This window comes from Cervus elaphus, chromosome 21, assembly GCF_910594005.1.
Source record: "Cervus elaphus chromosome 21, mCerEla1.1, whole genome shotgun sequence".
Classification (NCBI taxonomy): domain Eukaryota; kingdom Metazoa; phylum Chordata; class Mammalia; order Artiodactyla; family Cervidae; genus Cervus; species Cervus elaphus.
This window is the reverse complement of record NC_057835.1, coordinates 82,439,329-82,452,022: the sequence shown is the minus strand read 5'-3', so window position 1 is coordinate 82,452,022 and position 12,694 is coordinate 82,439,329.

Genomic DNA, 12,694 nt, shown 5'->3' with positions numbered 1-12,694 from the left:
ATGCAATGGATAAACAAGCATTTTGTAAATGTTAAAACATTTATACAAACAAATGTGTTCTATTTCTGTCCAACTTTCTCCCACCTACATTCTTCCTTCTCTTCTCCCTGCTCCCTGTCTCTCTGCTCTACTTCCTTTATTTCTCACCGTCTCTCAGCCACTTCACCTCCTGCTCTTCCCACCAAACTGAAAATATTGTCTGCAGAGAACCTGTAACCTTCTCAATTTTCATGGTTCTGAAAGCAATATGTGAAGTGAAAGTGAAAGTTGCTCAGATGTGTCCGACTCTTGTTGACCCCATGGACTAGTCCAGGGAATTCTCCAGCCCAGAATACTGGAGTGGGTAGCCTTTCCTTTCTCCAGGGGATCTTCCCAACCCAGGGATCAAATCCAGGTCTCCTGCATTGCAGGCGGGTTCTTTACCAGCTGAGCCACAAGGGAAGCCCAAGAACACTGGAGAGGGTAGCCTATCCCTTCACCAGGGGATCTTCCCAACCCAGGAATCGAACCAGGGTTATGAAAGGTTGTTGCTGAACGATAAGACGCGGGATTCTTGGCCTCCGGAGGAGACGAATTCAATCCGGGGCCAGAGACGAGGCTGGATCGCTCAGAGCTTTTGTGTAATAAAGTTTTATTAAAGTATAAAGGAGATAGGGAAAGCTTCTGACATAGGCATCAGAAGGGGGCAAAAGAGTACCCCCCTCCTAGTCTTTAGCTGTATGTTATATAGTCACTCACAGTCTGTTAATGAAATGAAAGGAATGTCATAAAATTTAGAATGGCATCAGATAATTCATCCCAGGCCATAAAACGATTGACTTGAATCTTGTAGAAGGGCAGAATACCAACAAATAGTTCCGTTTACATAGATTAGGGGAACAATACCTGAGTAAGTAAGTTAGGCCGTTTGGCGGAACCAACTTGAAGATAGAGTCTGGGGTTCATTAACATAGCTTAAGACAACCTTTCCATACGAAAAAGGAATGTATTGGTTAACTCAAAGTTTGAGAGTAGTTAGCTTTAGGTGAGACCAGGTGTCATGGCAACACAGAATGTTAAGAGAAACCTCCTTTTAAATTTGTATAGAGAAGGAAAAACAGATCGCTGGTTTGTTTCTTCCTGCCGCTTAAGAGAGATAAAAATGTCTGGCACTTACAGCCTCTTTCCTCCATTTGGAGACCCCTGGCCTTCTTGCCTGTTACCCTCTCAGTTATACGCATTGCAGACGGATTCTTTACCAACTGAGCTATCAGGGAAGCCACATTTACGATATTTACGATATAAGACACTTACAATATAATGTCTGATAAATGAATAGTCAGATTAAGAAATTGAAAAATGGTGTCCAACTATGTTAGCATTTTCCTTTTGATACACAAAATCTTATTGTCTACAGACTAGTTTTCTTCCAATAAGCCTCAAATGCTTTCATGGGTCACGATTCATGCTTCTTCGCCTTCATGTGATCTTTCTGAAGCAGGCAGAGGCAAGTAGCAGCCCCCAGCCCAACCCCACCCCATTTCCTACCTGGACAGATGTTGAGATAGTAACAGAGAGTTTGAGTGATTGCCTCATAACAAACAGGAAGGAGGGAGTGTCAGCATCAGAGTCTGGTATGTAGACATCCCAACCCCTGGCCCATTGCCCTTCGTCTGCAGGAAATTTGCAGCTAGAACATCAGATGAACCCCAGGTCTCTTATTTTCAGTAAGAGGTCTGGGAAGAATATGTAACTTCTTTCTACCTGTATGCTTTGAGATTTAAATTAGAGAGCATTTGTAAAATGCCTGGAGCATACCAAGTGCTTGGTAAATATTACATCTCTTTCCCCATATTCTTTTGTTATCAGCAAAATGTACTTGGCTGTCTGCACCAAACATATCTTGTTTGCAGGCCACAGAGTGCAGTCCTGCCCTTTGATCCGCATTCCTTCAACAGCTGGAGTGATGGGACTGTTTAAGCTGAAAGTGAAAAATATGACCAGCCTAGTTTTCTCAATATGTGTTTCTTGGACTACCTGAATCAAAATCTCTGGGCATCTGTTAAAAATGCAGACTCCTGAGACCTACCCAAGATTTCCAGGGATGGATCCTAAGAAACTGTTTTTTTGTGTGTGAGAACCCCAGGTAAACTAAAATTTGGGAACCATTGTTCTAGTTCCTTTGGTTTCAGCCTTGATAATACACTAGAAATAACTGGGGAACTTTTTAAAAATTTTAATTGGAGGATAATTGCTTTTGATGTTGTGTTGGTTTCTGCTCTACAACAACACGAATCAGCCATAAGTGTACATACATCACCTCCCTCTTGATCCTTCTTCTCACCCCACCCCACCCCCATCCCACCTCTTTAGGTCTTTAGAGAGTGCCAGACTGGCCTCCCTATGTTATATAGCAACTTCCCTCTACCTATCTATTTTAGACATGGTAGTGTGTATATGTCACTGCTACTCTCTTTATTTGTCCCACCCTCTCCTTCCCTCTCCTTGACTACTCCAAAGCCTTGACTGTGTGGATCACAACAAACTGTGGAATATTCTTCAAGAGAAGGGCATACCAGACCACCTGACCTGCCTCCTGAGAAATCTGTATGCAGGTCAAGAGGCAACAGTTAGAACTGGACATGGAACAACAGACTGGTTCCAAATTGGGAAAGGAATACGTCAAGGTCATATATTGTCACCCTGCTTATTTATGCACTTATATGCAGAGTACATCACGTGAAATGCCAGCTTGGATGAAGCACAAGCTGGAATCAAGATTGTTGGGAGAAATATTAATAACCTCAGATACACAGATGACATCACCCTTATGGCAGAAAGTGAAGAAGAACTAAAGCGCCTCTTAATGAAACTAAAAGAGGAGAATGAAAAAGTTGGCTTAAAACTCAACATTCAGAAAACTAAGATCATGGCATCTGGTCCCAATACTTCGTGGCAAATAGATGGGGAAGCAATGGAAACAGTGACAGGCTTAATTTATTTGCGGAGGCTCCAATATCACTGCAGATGGTGACAGCAGCCATGAAATTAAAAGATGCTTGCTCCTTGGAAGAAAAGTTATGACCAACCTAGACAGCATATTAAAACGCAGAGACATTACTTTACCAACAAAGGTCCATCTAGTCAAAGCTATGGTTTTTCCAGTAGTCATGTATGGATGTGAAAGTTGGACTATAAAGAAGGCTGAGGGCCGAAGAATTGATGCTTTTGAACTGTGGTGTTGGAAAAGGCTCTTGAGAATCCTTTGGACTGCAAGGAGATCCAACCAGTCCATCCTAAAGGAGCTCAGTCCTGAATATTCATTGGAAGGACTGATGCTGAACTGACTCCTTCTCAGTGTCCACAAAACTGTTCTCTACATCTGTGTCTCTATTCCTGCCCTGCAAATAGGTTCATCAGTACCATTTTCCCAGATTCCATATATATGCATTAACATATGATATTTTTGGGAACTTTTGGGAAATATCAAAGCCCAAGTTTCTACCCTGAAGAACTGAATAAGAATATCAGATCAGGGGCAGACATCGGATAAGGGTTAGGATAGCTGGATGGTGGGAATGGAGGGGGAAACGGTGATCATTGAGACCTCTTTTGCCCTCTAATTAATCCATTAGCTTTTAAATTCATCTGCCATTGGAGGACAAAGAAAATGATGGCAAGAAATGATACAAAATATTTTTAATTTTTGTTTCCTAAATCAAAAGTGTAATCAATCTGTCAATGGTATTTTGAAAGGAAGCCCTTTTCTGGGGGGGGGGTGTGTGTGTGTGTGTGTGTGTGTGTGTGTGTGTGTGTGTGTGTGTGTGTGTGTGTGTGTGTGTGTGTGTGTGTGTGTGTGTGTGTGTGTGTGTGTGTGTGTGTGTGTGTGTGTGTGTGTGTGTGTGTGTGTGTGTGTGTGTGTGTGTGTGTAGGATTTGCAGAAGGTATAAGGCCATAATGAGCTGAAAGCAAGGTTAAGTTTCTTCCCTAAGCTGCCTTCCAACAAAGATGCTGTGCTTGTATGACCAGTGCTCACTGTTGCACCAAGGAGCACCTACCTAGCATTTAAACAGCCTGCACTTGTAATTATTATACTAACATTTTGTCAACTGTCAAAGGCTCAGAAATAATTTAATATCCTCCCATCTCTATGCAACACATTTATTGATATTCATGAAGTGAGTTCCCCCAGCAGTGTCTAGACGGAATGTCAATAGGGTCTGCTGAGGGAGATCCTTTTCACAGAGGGAGGATATTAATAATGGAATTCAGAAATTATTTTTAATTTCAGTTTAATAAAGGATTAGATGGGACAAGACCACTGTGCCCCCTTAATCGTCTGAGGCATAAGTAAATGTAACCAGGCCAAGTCATGTTGAATTTCAAAGATGAGAAATGATCAAGTTAACATAATTCCCTTTTAGCTGATATCATCCTTATGATTATACAGGCCAAAGTCTAGTCTTCTGTGTTACACCAGAGGGTTATTTGCTTGTGTCCTTTGCAAAAAGGAATAGTGACTTTGGGGAGGTGGCTTCCCACTTTTGGAAACCCAAATTGTGAAAAAAGATGAAAAACTGCATTTGGCAGACATCCTTGGCAGTAACCTCAAAAAAAGAAACTGGGAACAACAAGGATGTATTATCCAGCACAGGGAAACATTGCCGTTATTTTGTAATAAACTTAATTGAAGTATATAAAAAAATATTGAATCACTAGGTTGTACACCTGAAACTAATATAATATTGTAAATCAACTGTATGTAGATATATACTTAATTTTATCTATTTATGAAATAAATAAATCCCCTAGTAGCTCAGATGGCAAGGCATCTGCCTGAAATGCAGGAGACCAGTGTTCGATCCCTGCGTCGGGAAGGTCCCCTGGAGAAGGAATTGGCAATCCACTCCAGTGTTCTTGCCTGGAGAATTCCATGGACAGAGGAGCCTGGTGGGCTACAGTCCATGGGATCGTAAAGAGTCAGACACGACTGAGTGACTAACACACACACCCACTTATAAAATAGATTGATGGATAGATAGATAAAAAAGATAGTCCAAGCTTCATAATGGGAAAAAAGGAAGGATTGCTACATATTAAGGATCCAACAAAGTCATCACTATCCTTGGGCATATTGTAGATAATCTGCTAAACTTTCCCCAAGCTTTTTTACAATTAACCTTCAAACAACCCCAGGAGATATGCTTCGTTATTACCTCTGAATTTATTGTTGGTTTGTGAAGACCTCTGATTCAGAGGGTTGAGTTAATCATACTCCCTGGTGGATGCATTCTTTTATTATTTATCTCTACAGGCCCCCTTTAACAGATTTATTTGTCCCTTTTTATTCCACACTCCATTCCCATCCCTCCATTTCACAGAGAACTTTTATTGTACTGATCTGTGTGTTGTGTTTGGATTTGGTCTTACATAGTGTGTAACCTGAGTTTCTTTTTCACTGGAGCTTTGTCTTTAGTGCCATTGATGTTTCTCCGTGTACCGCTAACACAAGGTGTATATTTACCAGCTCTATTTTACAAGATGAAAGAAAGTAATCTTAATTGCTTAACAGCATCACAAGGATATCAAATTGTAGAGATAGTCTTCAGGTATCTTTTCTTCCAGAGAGAGTATTCCTGAATATTCCAGTATATTGCTTCCCTTTTTTGGTAATGCATATTTACTCTTTTTCATTTTCATTTTTTACTGGAGTATCATTGATTAACAACATTGTGTTTGTTTCAGGTGAACGGCAATGTGATTCCATTATACATATACATGTATCTATTCTTTTTCAAATTCTTTTCCCATTTGGGTTATTGCAGAATATTGAGCAGAGTTTCCTGCGCTTTACAGTAGGTCCTTGTTGGTTATCTACTTTAAATAGAGCAGTGCGTGTTTATCTCTTCCCTTTGGAAATATTATGTAGTTTGTTTTACACAAGAACCCTGTGAAGTGGGTTCTCGGTAAGTAACTTGTCCCAAGACCACCACTCTAGATAGTAGCAGAGTTTGGATTACAACCCAGATCTGTCTGATCTCTGAACCTCTGTGCTTTTCATTTTTTTATCTAATGACCTATCACTACTAGAGTCTCCAGATTTACCTCCTTCTTCAAACTTCTTGCTCTGTTTTATTCTTGCTTAGGGGATTGGAGGAAGGGGATGGATACCTTTTCTTATCAAATAGCACCATGTGGGTGAGAAAGTGTCTTGTGGAGAGAGTCCTTCTGGGCTGTGTCAGTTCCAGTATTACCATGGCAGGTACTACGGTGATTAGTCCCATCTGAACCTATGGGGCGAAGTAAGGGTACCCAGTCCCTTCTCTCAGAGTGAATTTCTGCCAAGGTCTCATGTTGGGATAATGAGAGAAACATGGCCTTCTTTCTCCAATACTGACATGATGCAATAGGTCTGGTGATACGAGGTTTTGCTTTCTGTAGTTGCCCTTGGATTCTTTATGGCTTTATCTACTGGATTATTTTAAGATCCTTGTATGTCTTAGCAGGTGGTTCTGGGAGCTCAACTGTACTGTCCTTGCTAGTAAGCACTCAAGCAGAGTGAAATGAAGCCTCAAATCTCATGAATAACCTCTGAAGATCAGAGTCTAGTCTTGTGGACCAAAGTTCTTGTACCTCAATTAAACTAAAGATGTGAAAAATGCATTTGTATGCTTTTACAACATTTATCTTCAGCTACTTTAAATCCAGCCAACTATTGTGGATGAATCACATTTCTTGACATCAAGCAAAGGACAGAGAAGACATTGATATTTTAGAAGCATCAGATGGAGTTTTCTTATCCTAATACAACTTTGAAGAGTTGTGTGGGGTAAAAAATGTAATGGATTTTAGAGTAAAATAAGTATCTCAGACTCACTTCTTTCCAATGTGACCTTGAATCATTTATTCAACCTTTATTTCCTCAAAGATGAACTGGAGACAATGACATCTATCTCACACTGCTATTATGAAATACTAAGAGAAAATGCATATAAAACACCTGACACATTATGAGACATTCATTGAATGTTAGGTCATCATCAGAAAGAAGGGATGGGCAAATATTTTAGTGCCTCAGCTCATTTTAAAGATTTTTCTAGTTGAAGATAAATTATAGATTTTTTTTTTCTTTGCCCTTTCCATTCATTTTGGTAGAGGACAGCTTAGCAGGGCCATGCAGCATTTGGAAGGTCATTCTGTGCATGAATTTGTTTTGGCATTTATTTCTGCCTTCTTTATTTTATTTTATCCACTGCCAACGGGGGCATTTTGATTGGCACGGAAGCCAAGTGAAACGAAGCACTCCCTCTGAGGTACATCCATGCAGTTCTGTGAGAATCGCCTTCTTTCTGTCTGATGAGGGCTGACTTTCTTCCCCTTCACTGTGTTTCTGAGGAATTTTTGATGTTTTGCTGGCCCTGTCAGTTTCATTCCTTGCCTGCCTCATTCACCAACACCAGGAGGCTCTATCAGCTCAGACTCAGAAACATGATGCCAATGTTGTAGAATCCATTTGGAAATGGTAACATCTAGTCTGAGGCTTATAGGGGACTATGACTAAATTTATTTTAAGGCCTAAATGGTTTCTCTGCCTGTCTGACACTTGATTTCAGTATTCAGGCTCTTTGCTAGTGATAGGGATTTTGCTCCTTGTCCCTTGAAAGACATCAATCATCGGAGCTCACCTGTTCCCATTAGCTGTACTTTTGATCAGTGGCTTCAGAATGAATCATCTGAAAATTTCTACTGCATTAAGCAGAACCCCTTTCAAGTTGTCTAGTGATGAAATGCATTATTCAATAAGCTCTGTCCTCTCCAGTGCCCAAAGAAATTTAGGAGAAAAAGGGACTCTGTTTTAGAAGAGACTTTGAGAAGATCATGTGTTCATAAGAAGCATGTGTTACACTTTGCACTGAAGATGAAGGAAAGTGTGTGTAATAAGTGAGACAATCTAAAGTAAGTTGGTGGAGGATAAAAAGCTTAGACCTAGAGGACTGTTCTTCCCCATGTGGCCCCCGACCAGCAACCCACACACCCTGGGATCTTGTCCCAAATACAAGCGCATGCTCCTCACCCTAAGAGATTCTCATTTTGTATGCGGAATCCTAGAATTTACAGGTGATCCTGATGGACACTGACACTTTGAGAATTACTATTATAGAGACCATATACCTTACTATCCTCAAAGACTGTATATCAGGTTTCATTTTAAAATTCAGTTCAATGCATTTCCAAATAAAGAAATGAAATGGTTGGTGCGGTAGAAATGGAGATAAACTTACAATTTAAGCAGATGTGGTTTTAATTCTTAATTTCGAAACTGGGGTGGTCATTAGTGTTGTCTGGAAAATAGTTCTTGATTTCTTCATTCTGGGAAAAATATTAGGATTGTATTTCTCTGACCTTTTGGAGGTGGATGTAGCCAGGGGGAGCTTGAGCCAACGAAATGTGAAGAGTGGTGTCTGACAATGTTTGAGAAGGGGCTGGTCAGTCTAGATCCCAGAGTGGCTATGCTGAGCAGAAAACCCTTGCTAACCCAGAGGGGATGTATAGAATGAGTGAGGAAGAAGTGTTTTAGGACATTAATATTCTGGGAATTGCTCTTTACTGCAGCAGAACTCAGTGTTGAAGTGAAAGTGTTAGTCCCTCAGTCTTGTCTGACTCTTTGTGACCCCATGGACTGCAGCCTGCCAGGTTCCTCTGTCCATGGAATTCTCCAGGCAAGAATACTGGTCTGGGTAGCCATTGCCTTCTCCAGGGTATCTTCCCAATTCAGGGACCAAACCTGAGTCTCCTGAATTTCAGGCAGATGCTTTACCATCTGAGTCACAGTGCAACAGAACTTAACCTAACCTTGTTTACAAATACAAATACTATATAATCTTATGTGAGGTAATTAAGCTCCCTGAGCCTCATTATCATCTCAACTAAATGAAAAATGCAATGTCTGTAATTAAAGATTATTGGAAAAATTAAATAAAATTGTGTAAAAGAGGCCATACTAGGTAATGAATATGTATTAGTTTCTTTCCTTATCCCCATAGCCTTTCTCACCAATGTAGGCATACTTTCATTCATAAAGAATGAACCTTTATAATATGCATGGATGTGTTCCTAGTAATATGCTATGTCCAGTTGGAACTTCCTAGAAATAAGTAAGTTAAGATTTTTGAAATTGTGTGTATCTTGTGACATCAGGATAAATGGTTGACAGTTTAGTCAATCATTCAGTTACATAATATTGAAATTGGAACACTCATTGAAGACTGAGGATCATTAATGCCATACACACAGAATGACACATACTGGGATGAATAAGAGAAGACCATCTCTCTATCTTCAGGAAGCTAATGGTCTTGTTAGGGAGGCAGAAAAAACATCAGAATTGAATGAACTTAAACAATGATGCTGGTACAGTGATACAGATATGCAGAGAGCAATGGGAACAAAGGAGAAAAAAATGATGAATGCACAGAGGTAGCCAATGCTAACCTCGTGAAGATTGTTCTTAGTCTGAGCCTTAAATGAAAAGAAGATGAAGACTGAAGTGACTTAACACAGCAAAGACCACCAGCTTGATTGATGTGATTCAACATAAGCATAAAGAGGAAGGCCGAGCTTTGAAATCATAGTTCTCACAAACACTAACATTTAACATTTGAAGGTATAAAGATTAAATGAGTTGCCTAACAGTAAGGGAATACCCTGGAGGGAGTCACAGAAAGGAAATCACTGGAAGAGACTTTAAAGAAAGTTATAGTCTACACTTTAGAAAGTAGAGAACATTGGAGTAGATTTCTTTATTGTAGCATCAGTGACTTAGTGAATGACAGCTCATACAAGAGGATGCATCTCTTGTATGCATAAATACATATATGCAAAGATACATCTCTTTCATATACTTGCATCAAAGTATACTCTTTGATGCAAGTATATGCAAGATAAGGAAGCTTTGCTAGGAAAGTGTATTAGTTTTGAAATAAGCTTGCTTGCTAAAGGGAGATCAGAGTTGGACCAGAAGGTTAAAGAGTAATGTGGTTCAAGGAAATATTTTTGGAGACATGAACATATTTATGAATGCAGGGAAGAATTTTGTTAAAGAATCATGGGAGGAATGGAAAAACTGGTGTTGGTATGTCCTATAATAACAAAACATTAGAGAAGATAATTGCTTGCTCTCCACATACACTCTTCTAAATCCCTTGTATTTAGGTTTCACAACAATCCTAGAAAGAAGATATTTTATTATTTCTCTTTTTATTATTACTCCAGCTGCTGTGTTGAGACTAGAATGGAGGAGACCAAGAGTAGAATAAGGGAGATAGAAAACTTTGCTGCATAAATGTAGGTTCATGATAGGGCCTTCCCTAGTGCCTCAGATGGTAAAGAATCCATCTGTAATATGGGAGACACAAGTTCTTTCCTTGGGTCAGGAAGATCCCCTGGAGATGGCTACCCACTCTAGTATTCTTGTCTGGAAATCCCATGGACAGAAGAGTCTAGCAGGCTATAGATCCAAGATGATGGTGAACTGAATGAGAAGTAAGAGGAGGTTGGATCTGAGATGGTTTTTGAAGGTAGAGCTAAATAGATTATTGATAGTACAATTGTACGCTGTGAAGGACAAAAATTAAAGATTACTTCAAGTTTTTTGGACAGAGCAGCTAAAAGAATGGAGCTGTTATTTATCAAGATGAAGAAGACAGTGGGTAAGCAGTTTGGGGTGAAGGAAGATGAGAAATGAGGTTTTTAATACGCTAAGTTTGAAATACCTATTAAACACTCACATGGAGATGGAGAGTAGGCAACGGCTATATAAATCGAGAGTTCAGGTGAGAAGTTTAGGCTGGAGATGCAAATGTGGGAGACAGTGTACATAAACTTTAAATTATGAGATCAAACAAGATCACCAAGGGGGTTAGTCTAGAGGCATAAGAGATGAGGCCTAAAAATTGAGCCCTTGGGATAGAGAAGATGAGGAGGGACAAAAAACAAAATTGAGGAGGAGATGTCATCTGGTTAAGGAGTGAACAAAAAGACAAAAAGAGTGATTCCTGGGGATAAAAATGAAGAAACTATTTCAGGGAGGAAGAAGGAATTAACGGTTTCAAAAGTTTAAGTTCACATATGCAGAAGGTTGAGAAATTATCAATGAATGTAGCAGTGGTCAGTTACTAAATTGAGTGGCAGTCTCAGTTTCTTCATTCTGATGACTGATTATAAGCCCCCAAAAGAAGGAAAAAAGACAATATTCAGCTTAGTGGAAGCATGTTTTTCTCCCTGAGTCAGAACCTTCAGTTGGTTCACTGATCAGAAGAGTTGTACTTTGCTAATCTTTTGATGTTCAGTTCAGTTCAGTGGCTCAGTCATGTCCGACTCTTTGAGACCCCATGGACTGCAGCTTGCCAGGTTTCCCTGTCCATCACCAACTCCCAAAGCTTGCTCAAACTCGTGTCCATCGAGTCATTGATGCCATCCAACCATCTCATTCTCTATAGTCTCCTTCTCCTCCTGCCTTCAATCTTGCCCAGCACCAAGGTCTTTTCCAATGAGTCAGTTCTTCATATCAGTTGGCCAAATTATTAGAGCTTCAGCTTCAGCATCAGTCCTTCCAATGCATATTCAGGACTGATTTCCTTTAGGATTGACTGGTGGGATCTCCTTATAGTCCAAGGATCCAACAGATATTGATCCTTTGGATCATTGAAAAAGCAAGAGAGTTCCAGAAAAGCATCTGCTTAACAGGGAGGCCTGGCATGCTGCAGTCCATGGGGTTGCAAAGAGTCGGACATGACTGAGCAATTAAACTGAACTGTTTTATTGACTATGCCAAAGCCTTTGACTGTGTGGATCACAACAAACTGTGGAAAATTCTGAAAGAGATGGAAATACCAGACCACCTGATCTGCCTTCTGAGAAATCTGTATGCAGGTCAAGAAGCAACAGTTAGAGTTGGACATGTAACAACAGACTGGTTCCAAATAGGGAAAGGAGTATGTCAAGGTTGTATATTGTCACCTTGTTTATTTAACTTATATGCAGAATATATCATGCAAAATGCCAGGCTGGATGAAGCACAAGCTGGGATCAAGATTGCTGGGAGAAATATCAATAACCTCAGATATGCAGATAACACCACCCTTATGGCAGAAGGAGAAGAACTAAAGAGCCTCTTGATGAAAGTGAAAGAGGAGAGTGAAAAAGTTGGCTTAAAACTCCACATTCAGAAAACTGAGAGCATGGCATCCAGTCCCATCATTTCATGGCAAATAGACGGGGAAACAATGGAGACAGTGAAACACTTTATTTTGGGGGGCTCCAAAATCACTGCAGATGGTGACAGCAGCCATAAAATTAAAAGACGCTTGCTCCTTGAAAGAAAAGCTATGACCAACCTAGATAGCATATTATTATTATTAAAAAGCAGAGACATTACTTTGCCAATCCTTTGATGTAGATCCAATTTTTTTTTTTTTTTGCATAGAAATAAGTTGCCTAAAGGCAAATATTTGAGTTTTTATTTCCTTAAGTTATGGAAAAATAAGAAGACACCTACAGCTATTTTAATGCAGAATATGTCTATAGATTTTTACAACCCTATCCAAATATTCTATAATGGTGTTACCTACACCCATGTCAACAACAACAAAAAAAGGCAAATCAGAAAAAAAAAAAAAGGCAAATCACCCTTATTGAATTTTTTCAATAGATTCAT